We start from the raw sequence: 17,882 nt of genomic DNA, 5'->3' as shown, positions 1-17,882 counted from the left end.
TTCTTGGGACACGTGGTGTTCAATGAGGGTATTCAAGTTGATACGAAGAAGATAGAGGCGGTTCAGAATTGGCCTAAACCGTCCTCAGCCATAGAGATTCGTAGATTTCTTAGTTTGGCGAGTTATTACCGTCAGTTCATTTAGGGATTTTCATCTATTGCATCACCCTTGACCAAATTGACTCAAAAGGGTGCTCCTTTTAGGTGGTCGGATGAGTGTGAGGTGAGCTTTAAGAAGCTCAAAACTGTCTTGACCACTGCTTCAGTGTTAGTTTTGCCATCAACTTCAGGTTCTTATACAGTATATTGTGATGTTTCTCGGGTCGGCATCGGGTGTGTGTTGATGCAGGAGGGTAGAGTCATTGCTTATTATTCTCGTCAGTTGAAGCCCCATGAGAAGAACTACCATGTTCATGATTTGAAGTTGGCTTCCATTGTTTACGCGTTGAAGATTTGGAGGCACTATCTCTATAGTGTGTCTTGTGAGGTATTTACTGATCATCGTAGCCTCCAACACTTGTTCAAACATAAGGATCTCAATTTGAGGCAGCGGAGATGGTTGGAGCTGCTAAAGGACTATGATATTACCATCTTGTATCATCTTGGAAAGGCCAATGCCTTAAGTAGGAAGGCGGTGAGTATGGGCAGTCTTGAATTTATTCCTATTAGGGAGAGACCTCTTGAAGTTGATGTTCAGGCTTCAGCCAATCAGTTTGTAAGATTGGATTTTTCGAAGCCCAGTCAGGTCCTAGCTTGTGTGGTTTCTCAGTCTTCCTTGTTTGATTGTATTAGAGAGCACCAGTATGATGATCCTCATTTGCTTGTCCTCAAGGACAAGGTTCTGCATGATGATGTCAGAGATGTGACTATTGGTGATGATGGGGTATTGAGGATGCAGGGCCGGATATGTGTGCCCAAATATGGGCTAAGGGAGTTGAGTCTGGAGGAGGCCCATAGTTCGTGGTGTTACATCCATCCGGGTACCGCGAAGATGTACCACAATTTGAGACAGCACTATTGGTGGAGGAGAATGAAAAATGATATAGTAGGGTTTGTAGCTCGGTGTCTCAATTGTCAGCAGGTCAAATATGAGCATCAGACACATGTGGCTTGCTTCAGCAGATTGAGATTCTAGAATGGAAGTGGGAGCGGATCACCATGGATTTTGTAGTTGGACTCCCACAGACTTTGAGAAAGTTCGATGCTATTTGGGTAATTGTCGATCGGCTGACCAAGTCCGCGTACTTCATTCCGATGTGTACTACCTATCCTTTAGAGCGGTTATCTGAGATTTATATCCTAGAGATTGTTCACTTGCATGGTGTCCCAATTTCCATCATTTCAGATAGAGGTACTCAGTTTACATTGCAGTTTTGGAGGGCCATGTAGCGAGAGTTGGGTACTCTAGTTGAGTTGAGTACATCTTTTCACCCTCAAACGGACGGACAGTCCGAGCGCACTATTCAGAAATTGGAGGACATGTTACACGCTTGTGTTATTGACTTTGGGGGTTCATGGGACTAGTTTCTACCGCTCGCGGAGTTTGCTTACAACAACAGTTATCAGTCGAGTATTTAGATGGCTCCGTATGAGGCTTTATATGGGAGGCGGTGTAGATCTCCAATAGGTTGGTTTGAGTCGGGTGAGGCTAGGCTTTTGGGTACAAACTTGGTACAGGATGCTTTGGACAAGGTAAAAGTAATTCAGGAGCGGCTTCGTACAGCACAGTCAAGACAAAAGAGTTATGCTGACGAAAATGTTCGTGGTGTATCTTATACGGTTGGGGAGAAGGTTCTACTGAAGGTTTCATCCATGAAGGGTGATATGAGACTTGGGAAGAAGGGCAAGTTGAGCCCACGATTCATTGGGCCTTTTGAAGTGCTTCGGAGGATTAGGGAGGTGGCGTATGAGCTTGCTTTGCCACCTAGCTTGTCGGGTGTGCATTCAGTATTTCATGTTTCTATGCACGGAAGTATATCGGTGATCCGTTTCATGTCTTGGATTTCAGCATGGTTCAGTTAGATGGTGATTTGACTTACGATATGGAGCCGGTAGCTATTTTGGAGCGGCAGGTCTGAAAGTTGAGATCAAATGAGATAGCTTCAGTGAAAGTGCAGTGGAAAGGTCGGCCCGCGGAGGAGGCTACCTGGGAGACCGAGCGGGAGATGCGGAGCAAATATCCACACATATTTGAGGCTTCAAGTATGTTTCTAGACTCGTTCGAGGACGAATATTTGTTTAAGAGGGGGAGGATGTAACGACCCGACCGGTCGTTTCGTGAGTTATAGCCCCATTTTCCCCATTTCTACTTTCTTTTGGTGTTATTCAGCTATATTTTATCGTATTGTGTTGGTTGTTTTTGGCTCAGAGCAGTTTCGGAGGGGAATGAGACACTTAGTCTCCTATTTAGAAGCTTAAGTTGGAAAAAGTCAACCGGATGTTGACTTATACGTAAATGATCTCGGATTTGGATTTTTATGGTTTGGTTAGTTCCGTTAGGTGATTTGGACTTAGGAGCGCATCCAGAATGTGATTTGGAGGTCCTTGGTAGAGTTAGGCATGAACTGGCAAAAGTTGGAATTTTGGCAATTTTGGTCGGTAGTGGAAATTTTGATATCGGGGTCCGAATAGAATTTTGGGAGTTGCAGTAGGTTCTTTGTATCATTTGTGACGTGTGTGCAAAATTTTAGGTCATACGGAGGTGATTTAGTAGGTTTCGACGTCGTTTGCGGAATTTGAAAGTTTAGAAGTTCTTAGGCTTGAATCCGAGGGTAAATTGGTGTTTTGATGTCGTTTTGAGTGTACCAAAGGTTCGACTGAGTTCGTATGTTGATATGTGACTTATTGGTTTTATTGGTTGAGGTCCCGGAGGCCTCGGGTGTGTTTCCGATGATTGACAGATTGGTTTTTGGTGTTGGGAGATAGTTATTGCTGCTGATTTATGAAGTTTGCTGGTGTTTCCGCACCTGCAGATAGGGAGCCGCAGGTGCGAGGTTGCAGGTGCGGTGGGGTAGCCGCAGATGCGGAAATGGAAGGCCAGGACTGGAGTCGCAGATGTAGAAGATTTGTTGCATCTGCGGGCCCGTAGGTGCGAGAACTGGGGTGCAGGTGCGGCTTTGAAGACTTAACTGACTTCCTCAGATAGGGACATTTTGGTGCAGAAGCGGCATCGCAGGTGCGAAATTTAGGCCGCAGGTGCATAAAAGCCTGAGCAGAAAGTATAAATTGAACCCTTCGCGATTTTTGGTCCATTCTTCACCATTTTCAGTCAGTTTTGAAGCTTTTGGGAGTGATTTTGAAGAGGGATTCAAGGGATTATCAATGAGGTAAATTGCTTGAGCCTTAATACTTGTATATGTGGTGATTTTTCGTTGTTTAATCATGTAATTAGTGAAGATGAGGGGTGAAAATGGGAGGTTAGAGCTTGGGATATTGGAGAGATTGATTTGAGAATTTGAGAGACCATTTGATGTCAGATTTTGATAAATTTGGTATGGTTAGACTCGTGAGTGAATGGGCTTTTTGGTTTGTAATTTTTGCTGGATTCCGAGACGTGGGCCCCGGGGGCCGGGTTTGAGTGGATTTCGAGATTTGTCTCTAATTTGATAGTTTTTCTTGTGTAATTCATTCCATTAGCACATATTGATGGTATTGTTCTGGTTGTGAATAGATTCGGAGCGATTGGAGGCCGAGTCGAGGGGCACTACAAGAAATATGCTTTTTAACGACCATTTCTTAACGAAGGGACATGAATCTGGTCGTTATAAATGTATTAATAGCGACCAACCTTTTTTCCGGTCGTTAAAGCTAATTTTTAGTTTGACATTAACGAAGTAATAACATTCTATCCTTAAAAATTATAATATCTGGTCGTTAAAAATTATAATTAACCAATAAAAAAATAGGCGCTATATTTTCCCTCGCTTTTCCCCAACTCACCCTACACCCGCCCCACTCCCCTCCAAAAAGACCCTTAGTCTACTGCTGATCAAAGCCTAAAACTGCTATCAGATATTTATGGGAGAAGAGAAAACCGTTTGTCACCTCAGCCGGCATCAACTGCTTAGTTTAGAGTTTCTTCTCATCAAGGTAAGATTAGAAAATTTACTCTTTTTATATATTAATTTTGGTTCAAATTAATAGGGTTGTGATTTGGGTTTCACTTTGGTGATGTTGGTGTTCAAGAATTGTGGCATGGTCGGTTTAGAATCAAGAATTTGTTGTATGATCGATTTCAGTTATCTTAATTTGGGCTTAAGAATTTTTTGATTATTTAAATCTGGGCTTAAGAAATATGAATTTGCGGAATGGTTAGTTTCAATGTGTAATCACCATATCATCATCTCTATCTATTCTACTCCTTTTCATTGGCTTTCTCCTTTTTCATGGCATGACTTCTGTTTTCCTTTGTGTTGAGTAAAAGATTCCGTCGTTCTCCAATTGGGTTCACAAAAATTTAGAGCCTTAGAAGGATAAATCTCAATGCGTGAAAATTAGGTCGTGGTTTTGACGATCGTAGCTTAACAATGATTTGCATTGTTTTGGGTGTTACTACATAAAGGTATATCTATTTAGTTTTAGATATCAACTTGGTGTTTGAGTTTTTACTTCACTGACTTGTTATGTTTCCAGTTCACAACTTGTAGCAATATATCTTGTGATGGCTTTTTATATTTTGTTTAATTTTTCACAATCTCTTATAGAGAATTGTTGTCCAGTATTTGTGGAAATGATTAGTTGATTTTTCCCCATAGATTGATCATTATAATAGGTGCTTAAGTTGTAAAAGCAGTCAAGCACTTGTCATTATAGTGAACTATTGTTACTCTTTCAACTCTTAAAGAGGTGCATGATTAATGTTTAGGTTGCTGAGGTACCGATTTCACTGAATCCAGTAGCCGACCTTCTTTGCTGTTTTCCCCTGTTGGTTACTTGATATAAAGTATTTTTAAAAGATGTATGGATGTATGATTTTTATTTTTTGTTATCATGGTTTTTGAATTTGCTTGAAGAGACAGTTTGATTAGTTTTAGAATGAATTGTGACTGAAGGCTTCATATGGCAGACCCACCTAGTTTGTGATTTAGAGCAATTGATCGACTTATTTCTTTACTTTACTAAAAGAATATTCTTTGTTAGTTTTCATGCATTTCCCCACTTCAGCTCAATTTCTTTTGGGGTTACAGAGGCTCTACGAATCCTTCAAGGAAAATCAGTATCATGACCATGATGCAAAGGAGAAGTTGAGTAAAGAATTAGGCCTAACAGCTAACCAGGTGTTATGAGTTCTCCCTGGCATATGTTAATTTCAGCTTCGTCCGCATTTTCGCAACTTGTATTTTCGATTTTGCTTCGTGGCTGCCCTCTTTTTCCTTAGTTTCTTTTTGTCAAATATACAGGTCAGTAAATGTTTTTAAAATGCTCGTCATTGCAATCGTCATTCTTCTCGCTGGGACTCAATTATGAGTCAAAAAGTGTTGAAAGAATCTCCTTCCTAACCAAATATAATTGGAGAACCACACTGAATCACTATATGTGGTGAAGTTAAAGATGAACAGAGTAGCATTTCTTATGTAATGTTGGGGATAAATATAAAGTGTGCATTTATTTTCTACTCTATGAGCTATTTACATTACCAATAAGAAAACAAATCAAACAAATTATTAGTAACTCATGAAAGGGGAACACTTTTAGATGTTTAAACTTCTGAACATTCTTCCGATATTGCGTTGTCTACCTTTAAAAGTGAACGGCTCAATTCTTTTAGAGTTTGCTCCCCTAATAATGGATTCTATTGTTCCTTGAGCCTTGCTTTAAACTTGGGAATTTTTTTTTTAATTATGCCAAAGATCTTTCCTTTATATAATCCACGTGAGATAACTGTTGGGAGTGTGAGTTTAGTTTAGATTCTGCACCCTCCTGATATTCTGTCTCTTATCCACTAAGTTTTACTACTACTATGTAAGATGTACAAATTAATTTCTTTCTCATAGAAAGTATATAGGTTGGTGATGGAGATGAAAGCTTTTGCAGAAGCATAAGTGATTTAATATGATGAAAGTACTTGTTATGAAATTTCGGTGAGCATCACAAGTCATACACAAATATAACTTAATCTCTCCGTCACCTTGTGCATACTGAAATTAGAGTATCCTTTCTGCTATTGAATGCTTTTACTGTTAATTTTGAAGCATGTATCTTACTGGTTGCGTTATGTCTAAATTAGTATTCCGAGAGCTTAGCTGGTATGTGAACCTTCTATATTTATGGTCATGTCCATGTTTTTTTTGTTAATTTGAATCTAAGTAGTTTTTTTATTTGATCTTGCACTTGCTCAAAGCTTCTGTTTCATGTATTCTAATTGCTGGAATTAGATACCGTCGACAGTGTTAAGGTATTTTTAAATCTTGGACCTAGGGAAAAGCTGGAGAAAGAGAGAAAATAATAAAATTTCAGAAAAATGGGTCAATTCATTGTGCTCCATTTCGTTGGTAGTTCTTTCTGTTGAACTTGAATTTGTTACTCAAGAATAACAGTTATCTTTTTGTTTTACATATGTGGAACTATAGAAAAGTAGACTAATGAATATTTGTGCTGAAATTATTGCTTTTAACCCGATTTACATGCTTCTCACAGTAAAATTGTTCCATTCTATTTTCTTGTATTCTTTGCTGTCCTATTTTCTTTATTTTGTGGCATGGTCACCGGTTCATCTTGCTAAAGACCAACACATTTTTTGGAGTAGTAAAGAATTCAATTGCTTAGAAATATTTGCCTTTTCTAGATTTTCGACTAATATGCAGTGACTCTCTTTAATATCAAAATTTCAGTTCCGAATCAAGGTGGGTGTACCTCAATTTTGGCTCATCAGTTCACTTAGATGAACTTTTTTCCATTTATTAAAAATATTTTCCGAATCTGTTTTATGTTTCGATTCCCTCTGTCTTACTTATATTTCAGGAGATCATAAACAAAAAAAATATAGAGATTTGCTGCTACAAAGGAATCGCAAGACTTCAAAAGATAGGATTTGGAGCATAAAATGCCGGGAAAGAGGGTAATTACATTTGAGACAGGATTATTTGAGTTAAAAACTTTTCTAATGTATGTTTAACTTATTTCCAGCGAGACAGCCAAGACATTGTTGTAACTTAATGGGAATAGAGACAACTGAACGTGTGAGTTAAAATTCTTTACCAGAAACTCATGTTGGAACAACTTGTAATTTTCCAAACAAAGTTTTAAGCTCTGCTGTTCAAAACTTCAGATATAAAGAGATAATACCATGTTATCTATTTTTGCTGCCAAGTAATTGCTGCTTCGTAAATCCAAATAGAAATAGTGATACCCTTATCATATAGTTAAACTATTAGAAGAAATTTATGTCTCTCATGTTGTTTTTGAATTAAGAAGCTATGTCTCAAAGTGTTTAATTTATTTAAACTAATCATCCAAGATATTTTTGTGCTTCAGATTTGCTCAATGGATTTCAGCAAAGAATGTCTGCTTCAGAAAGCATATGGAATTTAGTCATAAATAATCTCAACAGAACATGGGTAATCTTTTAATGTTAAGATATTTTCTCTCTTGATTCACTTTTATTCATATTATTGTAAAAAATTGGAACTTTTGTTTAGACTGTGGTAATGTGGTCTATTTATAAAAAAGAGATGATAATCTCATGTAGATTGCTTTATGTTAATTGACATTTTTCTTGCACTTGAACTGTTATAGATATATGTTCATGTATCCTCATTCTAAATGTCTTAAATATGGCTTCATATACTTCATCCTTATTATAGGACTCCTCTAAAATTATGAGATTAATTCTCTGATAGGAAAGATCGATTATCTAGCAGTGGCTACATGTTTATATCATTTGTAATATGATACAATTGTTTTGCTTATATGCTTTTGTGGACATAACCTTCAAACCTATTATTTTTACTTGCATATTTTACGTTTTTATGTACATGCAGACAAACTTTGAATCTTATGAGACATCTATTTGAAACAAAAGGAAAATTAAAGGATGGTTCTTATGAAGAGCTGTTTGTTTGAATATCCCGTAACAAGTTATTAGGTGGGGTTTATGTGGAATTTATTTATTTTTGTTTTTTAATATTTCCCCAGAACAAGAAAGAGAGGAAGAAAGTGAGAAAAGTGGGTATATTGAAGAAGGATCCTGACCAAATGACTAAGTTCCACATATAATTCTTTTCTTTGTCTAAGTTGTTGCATTGAGCTCTGTGATACTTGTTGTTATATAATTGAATAAAATGCTCTCTTTTTTTGGATCATTTGTAATGGAATAAAATGCTCTTGTGCTTAACATTTCTGTTGACGTAAATCTCTGGAGATTGTTTTGAGTGACATTAAAGAAAGATTGAGAACTATAAATTAATGCCTATTCATCACGTTTAGTAAAGTAAAAGCAATAATAAGAGGAAGAGCAGAATTAGGATATAATCTGAAGTGGATTAATTAAAGCTCGAAGAATTACTTTAGAAAAATTCATGAGTAAACTGAAGATTGCCTACTAACAGTAATATAACAATGGACATGTTGTCATCTTGAGTTAATTGATTTAAATTTTTACATAGTTTTTAGTTGTCTCTTAGTTCTTTAATTGTGTTTTGTTAATTGAACCGAAAACGTTATACCTAATGGGAGTGGAGTAGTGCATGCTATTTCTGGAGAACTTTATTTCTGCTTCCTATTTCCCACATTTTGCCTATCATATCAGATTCAGCAGCTCTTTTAAAACCAAGTTAATAATTTGCGCTCCTTTAAATAATGAATGAGCTCTTTTTTCTCTTCTGATAATAATGAATGAGCTATTTTTTCTCTTCCAATAAATATGAATGGGCTAATAACCTATTTTTCAAAGCTTGAATCAGATTTAACAATTTCTTAGACAGTTAATCGCAAAAGAAATTATGTGATTCTTTATATACTGATAAACACAAAGAGGGTTGCTTACTAAACACTTGATTGAACTGTGAAAGCACTTGATTGTGTGATTATTTATGTTCTGCTTACTAAACACGTTTATGTACTCATTATAACTTTCCTCTTTCATGCATCAGCTAACTGTAGTAACATATCACCTAATATTGTGATTCAAATCTTTAAGTGTTGTAGCTTTTTTACGATGCATATGTTACTTTATATTAGAAGATTTACATTTCACTAACTATGTAAAGTCCAATTCTAATGGAGAGGCATTTGCTTCTTCATAACGGTGTCTTTCAGGTTACACTAGATTTTCTTCGATTCTCAACAAAGTTTAACACTTTCAAGGTTGCTCAAGTTATGGAGATGTTGAAGGCATAATCCAACAAGCTGCAAGGATCATGTTTGGTAAAGTCAAAGTGCCGTGAAGGCTTACCTAGAATTGAGCATGAGATATCATCTGGAGATAATCTTTAGTTGCAATTTTGCAAATAAAGATTACTTTAGACTGCAAATTGCTTCGCATGGTCTAGTAGTTCTAATACAAATCATATACGAGTAAAGTGTAGCAGATCAAGAATTTGGAAGTTCGAAATATCAATCCTTGAAAAAGTGCAGAGGAAAAAGTTGAAATACAAGAAATTTATTTTGTTGGGGTGGTTTAAAGATATCTGATGTACATTGAATGCATTTTTTTCTACGTTTAGAAGTTGTTAAAATATTGTCATACAATTTGGATGGTTTTATTATTCTTTAGTTCATTGTATCAATGATGAAGTTTCATATGAATTCTGATTATTTAATATAGGTTTGATTGTGTCGTATGTGTATGAAAGCATATGAAATAATTATTTTATATTCAGTAAAATAAAGTTCTATAATTATATTTAGTAAAACTTCTCATTAGCGAAGGGAAATTTGGGCTATAAAAGTACCTGTAACGACCAAATTCGTTGCTCCCATAAAGTTTTTTAACGATCGGGATGACAATTTAACGAAGAGAAAATTTGTCGCTAAAAAAGACACAACGACCGGAATTTATGTTGTCGCTAAAGGATCTTTAACGGTCGACTTACAGTCCGGTCGTTAACTTTTAACGTCAAAGCTTTTAACGACCGGTGACGACCGGATTTTCTCCAGTCTCTACAAGTTTATAACGACCGGATTTGGACTTTTAACGATCGTTTTCCCCTCGCTATAGGCACTTTTTCTTGTAGTGGGGCAAGAGCATCGCAGAGTAGAGATTTGATCAGCTTGAGGTAAGTAACGATTGTAAATCTAGTCCAGAGGGTATGAAACCCCGGATTTCGTATTGTTTTACTATTTTGAGGTGACACACATGCTAGGTGACGGGCGTGTAGGCGTGAATCGTTGGGGATTATGACCTGGTCCATCCCATAGCAACTTTGGTCCATCCCATAGCAACTGTAAAGTTGCATATTTGTTTGAAACTATATGATACGTATGTGTTTTAGAAAGAGTTTCTGTAAATTGGGTTGAATGCCAAGTTTAGGCCTTGTGCCAGAGCTTTTTGGACCCTTAGGGGTCTTTTTCTTATTATCCTCTCATTGTTTTCGGTTGAAAAATCTATACCCAGTCACAGTTATACTTATTTATTGCACGACTCAATCTTTACTACTCTATTTTGATGCATATAAATGTTGTTTTGGGCTGAAGACCTTGTTTTTACTGAGAGTCGGAATGGCTTGAGAGGTTTATGACTGAGTGAGGCCGAGGGCCTAATTTGTGAGGATATTTATGGGATCGGGCTGCACGCCGCATCATATTTTGATATAGGCCGAGGGTTTGATTGATTTATGCCACGAGTTGGCTTGTTATAGCGCTTAGGCTGAAGGAGCTCATCCAGAGTCTACACACTCCCAGTGAGCGCAGGTACCCACTGAGTGCGAGTGCTGAGTGACTGGGAGGCATGAATGATGGTGAGGTATGCCCAAGGGGTTGTATACGAGTGACTGTAAGGTTTGCCCGAAGGGACTGTATATGAGTGATGTTTTGCCCGGGGGGTTATTTATGATTTCATAATTTTTGCCCACCTTTGCATTGAGCCTTTATTTGAAAACTATCGAAAAATATCTTTAAATGATTTTTACTAGAACTGGGTTTAAAATAGATGATTTGATTCAACCCTGATTTTAAAAGTCTGTTGTATTTTACTCAGGCTCCATGATATGAGCTTTAAATGCTTTATTGCTCGTCACTACTTCTCAGCCTTTATTTACTTTTGTTACTTATTGAGTTGGCGTACTCACGTTACTTCCTGCACCTTGTGTGCATATCCAGGCATATCAGGACCCGGTAGCGGCTATTGACTATTCCAGCTGTGGATCTTCTTGGAGTTAGCAAGATAGCTGATGGCGATCGGAACCCTGATCTTCTCCCTCCTATCTTCCTATAGTTGTTTGCAGTTACTTTCCACACTGTATTAGTCTCAGTATTTTCGGACAAATTGTAATAGGTGCTCATGACTTGTGATACCCTGATGTCAGGCTTTTCTTTCCGCACTTTCGTTGTTTAGAATTTCTTTATGATATTTTATTATTAAATAGCTTGAATTTATCTTTGAAATGAAATATCTTGTTGTTTTTGGTAAAGAGTCATCTAGCCAAGTACCACGATGGGCGCCATCACGACATGGTAGTTTGGGTCGTGACATGTACCTAGTAAGGAGAGAAGTTAGGCGATCTGAAGTTCCAGTGAGATGAAGCAAGGGGAGCTAAAGCGAGAGAATATTTTGTTGAAGTTTTCAGAATAAGGTAATAGACAGAAACATTAGAGAGAAAATAAGTAAATAGTAAATAAAGCATTATGATGTAATAAATGGGTTAATAAAGGTAAAAGAAAATATGACAAGATGACAAAGTCTATACTCATGTGAATGAAAATACAAGAGGAGACATGCCTTGAGACTGTAAAATAATATAAGTCATAAAGTCATATCATCATTTCGAGAAATGAGTTAGTAACTACGTGATTACTAGAAGGACAAGTTGGATCCACAGAGTAATAGAATCAGTACAAGCTAGTAAAAACGATAAAACGAACATGAATTAGGGACCAGAGGATTCGATAATTATCGACATTGTGAGAATTATAGAGACTCATTCCGACACTAATAGAATGGACAACAAAAGAATAACCTTTAAAGGTCATTCAGGAAGACGCTTTCCTTTAGCAAGAAATGTGAACAAAGTTAAGCTTAAGGGACTAAGTGTGCCAGTTACACTAGGTGTCACCTTCATGTGTAAGGAATTCTTTTATCCGTGGAATAGAAAGGTTACCGCAAGACGGTTAAGGGTCATTGGACATGTGAGAAAACGCCGAAGATGAAGAGGTAAAACATCTACACATAAAACTTCAGAGAATTAAATATTTGTACTCCCCTAAAGTAGAAAAATGGTGTGATATGGTATTAAGTCGGAGTTAAGTCGTTCAGGTAAATATAGAATGGTAAAGGAAGAATGCGGTAAAAAGGCGAAAGGAATGAGATTGCATTTATTCAGTTCTTATAGCTGTGTCACGACAGGAAGATGCAGTAAGGGTTCCCGACAAGGATGTTAATTGATAAATAAGTGTGAATGGACATTTGATACATAAGGAACCAATGCGAGACGTAAGTTAAGACAAAAGACATAACCTAAGAGAGGTTACGCAGAATATAGATATGTGAATGGACTATACATTAGTTGGTAGTCGATTTAAGAAGAGCCTAGTTATGGCTAGTCAAGACGTCACAAATAAATCAGCAGATCATGCAAGATACACATAGTGAACCCCAGCAAAGGAAATTCAGTCTCGCATATATGAGATCGTAATCTTTGAGAAGTATTCAGATAGGAGTTGAGGTAATTAAAGGTACCATATGAGTGTTACAGAAATAAAAGAGAGTGGCGCAAGGGAGACAATCACAATTTGAGTTTAGAAGTAACCCTACGATCACAAAGGCATGGAGGGAAGTAACTAAGGATAAATATAAGCGAGTAGGGACATCGAAAATACCGTAAGATATATAATGTGATAAGCTCGCAACGTTACAAGAGTCAAGGGGTGTCCTCTATGTACTACAACGAAAGACTAGTTGAGGAAATAAGGAATAACGCTTTAACCTAAGCATAGCAACCTGAATTCAATATTATAGAAGAAATAATCTTGTAACAGTAGCCTCATTAGAACGTTGTATGCACTCCATAAGAAAGTAGCACCTATCTTGACTAATAAACGGGAAGTGAAATCAAAAGTAACATTTGAGATCATATGAGTTACGCAAATTCTACTATGCGTCGGAAGTAACATAAGCCAAGTATTCATACAACAAGTGGTAGAACGACCAGGAAAAGTACTTGCTCATGTTTAAAGACAACTAAGAAGGCATGAAAGGAATTATTCGATCTATGACCCAAAGTTATTTATCTTATGAACACACTTAAGATTTCAAATTATTATGCATCCATCATATATGTTGACATTCTTACAGTTATAGGAGACTCCTGTATATTAGTAAAAGAAAGAATTGAGTCCACGTTACCGATTTTAACGACCAATTTTGACCCTCTCCCATTAAAGTAAATTATATACGCTTATTAATCAGAAATAAATGTAGCAAAGTATTTTTAAATATTTTCTTAAAATATAAACGATATAATACATAATAATTAAAAATATTTAAGTAATAGTAATTTAGTATTAAATATTTAAAAATTATTTTACTCCTACTGATTTAATTAATTAAAATTACATTTCACATCTTAATAAATAAGTTTTACAATATATTTAATAATTTAGTCTAAAAATTACAATTATATTACTTTGATTAGCCGAAATTAATTCGTACAATTTTATATCTGGAATATTAATTATTTTAACAACAAAATAACTATAGTGATTAGTTAATATATTTTATAATTATATTTTATTACATTCAGTTGGGATTAATTAAATCTAATTAATTTAATTATAAAGAGGGTTTAAAAACTCAAAAAAGCTGTAATAGCAATTGTCACATTAAACTCAATGTGGTTACAATTTAAAGTACATTCCTGCATATTTGGCCCAAAAATCACAAGGCCAATGTGCCTGACACGCATTTGAACCCACCCCCTTGTCCAAGTTAACAATCCATGCCACCTATTTTAAGCCAATCAAAAAATGCCACATCACACCTCATAAACAGTCACACAAGAAATAGAAGAGATCTGGAATGTTTGTCCAATCCATCAACAGTTTACGATTAATCCCTATTTTTCTTTTTACTTTTATAATTGTTCTGCATCTAGTCTCAGCGGTTGAATCACTAAGATCCAATGACCTTCACTTTTCCGCAATAAATCTTTCTATCAATATTTATTCTTCGAAGATTCGGAGCCGTTGATCAAAAGATCTAACGACTCACATTGCATCTCTTGTTTTTAACCTTAGAGATGCCTCTAACTCTAATCATTCTATCACCAAGTGGCCGTCCTCATTTCCTATTTCTTCCCCTGTTCTCTCAAACCCTGCAAACCCATCAATCCAAAACCTTGCACAAAATCAAACCCAAATCACCCCTTCTGTCCCTTCTAACCGCGAATCTTGCCGATTCCTTTCCTTTCTCATCACTCCGATTCAAATCACAAACCCCAGAACCCTAGACCTAAAAAGTGCAATCTGGGATTTTATTCATCATCCCCCTATCCGATCAAATCGAAGCATGCATGACCATGTCTTCTACCTCATAATCATCATATGTTGTCCAGAGGTCAAACACCGTGACCTTAGGATATGGAGCTCTAACCGATATTTCTTCAGTACTCCAATGGTTGACCTTCTCCTCCCATCGGGCTAAGGTAAAAATCTTACAATGGTTTCCCCTCTTTTTCTTCTGATTTTTACTTTCTTGTTATCATCATCTGTCAATAATCACTTGTTTGTTCATAATAATACGAGGCTTTCATTATGTCTAGCTATTCATGTGATTAATGACATTTCATGATAGTTGTACTATGTTACTTAATCTGTTATGGTTATTGAATTTTACTTCTCATGATTTAGTTAGTTAAGATATTTCTACACCGATGCTATTCTAATGGATAAATCCTGCTAAGTCTTCCATGATTAGTTGAATTGACCCTTATGTTGATTTTATGTTTGATTCACCCCTATTAGTTTGATGACTGCCGTATGAACACTATCATGTCAGCTAAATCAATTGAATTATGTTCTTGAATTCTTCCTAATGTCCTGTTAAGGTTTCATATCTCCAGTAATATGTTATCTTGATCTTCATGCCTATGAAGTTGAGTTTCCTTGTCTTGGTCCAATGAATGATTCTCATTGCAAATCCTGTCTTATATTTGATATGTCTGCTTTACTGACCTTAGCTAACAATCTTGTTGTTGATAAGTGATTCATGGATGTTTATCACTATAGTTTTAAATTATGTGGTGAACTTGTTAGCATAGCTATCACTAAACTTGTCCACTTCCTATCATCATTCACTATCTCATGACTGTTTGAGCTCCGTGTTAGTAGCTATATGTGACTTATACTATTGCATTGATTGAATGACTCCTGCTTGACCTCTATGCTTATATATACACTTATCATATTGTTTTTGCTGATCCAGTAGTGCTTAGGAACCATTGCATGCCCTTATCTAAGAGAACTTTATGTTTAAGTTACCATGTTGATTTTCTTGCAGCCTCCTGTTAATCTACCCTAATGGTAGTGCCTATCTCATTATGATTATCCGATTGTTTAGCTAAAGAACCTTAGATCGTAGTCATGCTTGGTCTATATTGATAATGGTTTGGATGTCATCATAATAATTTAGTGAAGGTGTGGGTACATCTTAACTTAGGGTGCCACAGTAGTCCTACTAAATGATGATCTACATTCATCTATCTGTTTGGTTTTGACCATTTATGTTTTTGGATCTTTCATGATCATGTGGTGTCTAAGACACTATTTGAGAAGACTTCTTTTGTCAATATGGGTAATTGTTCACTCTGGTAACCTAATAGCTTGATTGAATGATGTTGAACATGTACTATGCCAGTAGGATCCAAAATGGTTTGTTGGTGTAACTTGTTAGTAAAATTACTTACATGTGTAAATGAACTTGTTGTGATCTGATTGTCCTGCTTGAATCAAATGAGAATGAACATCTCTACTTACTGACTCGTGTCAGTTGACATCACTATGTATAGAAGAACTTAATCATGAACTGGAGTGATATTTGGATCTTGCAAATTGAAAAACTGTTAGACTATACATTATCACAACTAGATATCATCCTCGTTAGGTCCAAACAAAATTAAAACTAACTTTCCTACATGCATTGATATCTCTGCTGGTTTAGCGGATTGATAATTTGGGAAGCCTGAACACGGTTGTTAATATAAGTGTCTAGTGTAGTAGGGGTCTCAGTTATATATATATATACACACACACACATATGCATGCTTGCTCTAGACTGTTCTGAAGATTATTGAAATGCATGCTGACCTGTTTTAAGTGGCATGAACATATTCAAGGATCCTGAAATGCTGAACCTTCAATAGAATTAATAAAGCTGTGAACATATCGTTCTTTGTCACTTACTGATGCTTAGATCACATAAATAAGGCATCTATGAACTTGAAGTGGTTAAAGATAACACCTATCTACTGATAATATGCAACTAGCTCTCTTTGTTCTATGACCGCATTTTATTAATGATCCTCTTAAGTGTTCTGATGCATACTATGATCAGCCTTAAGGTCTTTGATGTTATTGGAACCCTATAAATCTACCTACAATGATTTATCTTTGTACTTATTATTCTGATAAGATGTCCTAAGGTCAATATTGTGTTGCTTCTTAGCTGATTATGCTCTAATGATAATTGCAATGTCTAATGTGGCTATGTATTTACTTCTAACAATGTGAAACTACTAAGTTGACATTATATTTGTGTCCAAACCTTTTAGGAAGAGTGAGAGTTGATAATCAAGGGTATTTAGGTATGAGCTTGATTTGTGGTTGAGCTACCCCTCCCTGACGAAAGCTTTACTTGGGGTCTATGTGACCCTTGTGAACTCTGAAGTATCAGGGGTCCATAGGGGACTTTATCCATAAAATGAGGTTTACTCCAAGCCTTTGGTCATTGACTTTAATTAATACTCATAGGGTTGGTACAAATAAAGCTAATTTTACTGTATTCTTGAGTGTCTTTATTATTATTAGTCGTTATGACTTTATCTTATTTCACCTTAAATTGATCTCCACTAATTATCTTCTTTTCTTTTGTATGCATGTCCGAATTGAGTCTGGCAAGTTCCTTTGGAAATCAAACCCAAGTTCCAGGTCTGGGTCACTTCCTCTGCACTTGTTGAGTCTGCTGCTTGTTTGAATCCGGATGAGCTTGACTACTAACGAGCCCAATATCAAGAGTTAAAATCTCCCCTCCTCTCATTTTTTAATATTAGCTATTGCTATTTGTTGATTATGTGTATGTCTTTGAAACTAACATTACTATTGGATATTGTTTTGTTATTTTGATTGTTTAGGAAACATAAGAAACCAAGACTTGTAGTTAAAAGGTCAAACTAGATTATAAGATTCGCTTACTTTTGTTACTCTAACATTTGAGCATTAGTAATTTGAGATTAATCATTCAATAATTAAACAATTTTACTTATGTTTACCATTGATGACTTTCAGTTTTAAGTTTTGACAAATTCAAAAAGTGAACAAATTCTCTTTGGAAAATTGTCAAATGGGTAGAGCACATAATACAAGAGTCGTTTCAAAAATAAAAGCAATCATGTACAACCGGGCTTACAAGAAACAACGAATGAATTTGAAAACAGAAGGCATCTCACTAGAACCATTTTCACGAAACAAACAAGGTATATCCGTTCTCACCCCAAGGCATATTTTTTTGAAGTAATC

The 17,882-nt window shown here is 36.1% G+C and overlaps 2 long non-coding RNA genes across 5 annotated transcripts; both read left to right on the top strand.

The window, feature by feature from the left end:
- Nucleotides 1–3,919: 3,919 nt before the first annotated feature.
- LOC104241403 (uncharacterized) lies at nt 3,920–9,778 on the top strand. 4 transcript variants are annotated; one of them, XR_011400976.1, is made up of 6 exons: nt 3,921–4,088; nt 5,186–5,275; nt 6,960–7,056; nt 7,125–7,177; nt 7,473–7,555; nt 9,255–9,778. It is a non-coding gene; the product is annotated as an uncharacterized lncRNA (long non-coding RNA). The 4 variants fall into 4 exon arrangements; XR_714715.2 differs by having other exon boundaries at nt 3,920–4,088; nt 5,186–7,056; XR_714719.2 differs by having other exon boundaries at nt 3,920–4,088; nt 5,186–7,056; nt 9,206–9,778.
- Nucleotides 9,779–14,268: 4,490 nt separating this feature from the next.
- Nucleotides 14,269–17,572, top strand: LOC104241398 (uncharacterized). The gene is made up of 2 exons (XR_714714.2): nt 14,269–14,794; nt 17,257–17,572. It is a non-coding gene; the product is annotated as an uncharacterized lncRNA (long non-coding RNA).
- The last annotated feature ends 310 nt before the right edge of the window (nt 17,573–17,882 follow it).

Source organism: Nicotiana sylvestris, chromosome 7 (assembly GCF_000393655.2).
Source record: "Nicotiana sylvestris chromosome 7, ASM39365v2, whole genome shotgun sequence".
Lineage (NCBI taxonomy): Eukaryota > Viridiplantae > Streptophyta > Magnoliopsida > Solanales > Solanaceae > Nicotiana > Nicotiana sylvestris.
This window is presented reverse-complemented; position numbering and strand designations above follow the sequence as displayed.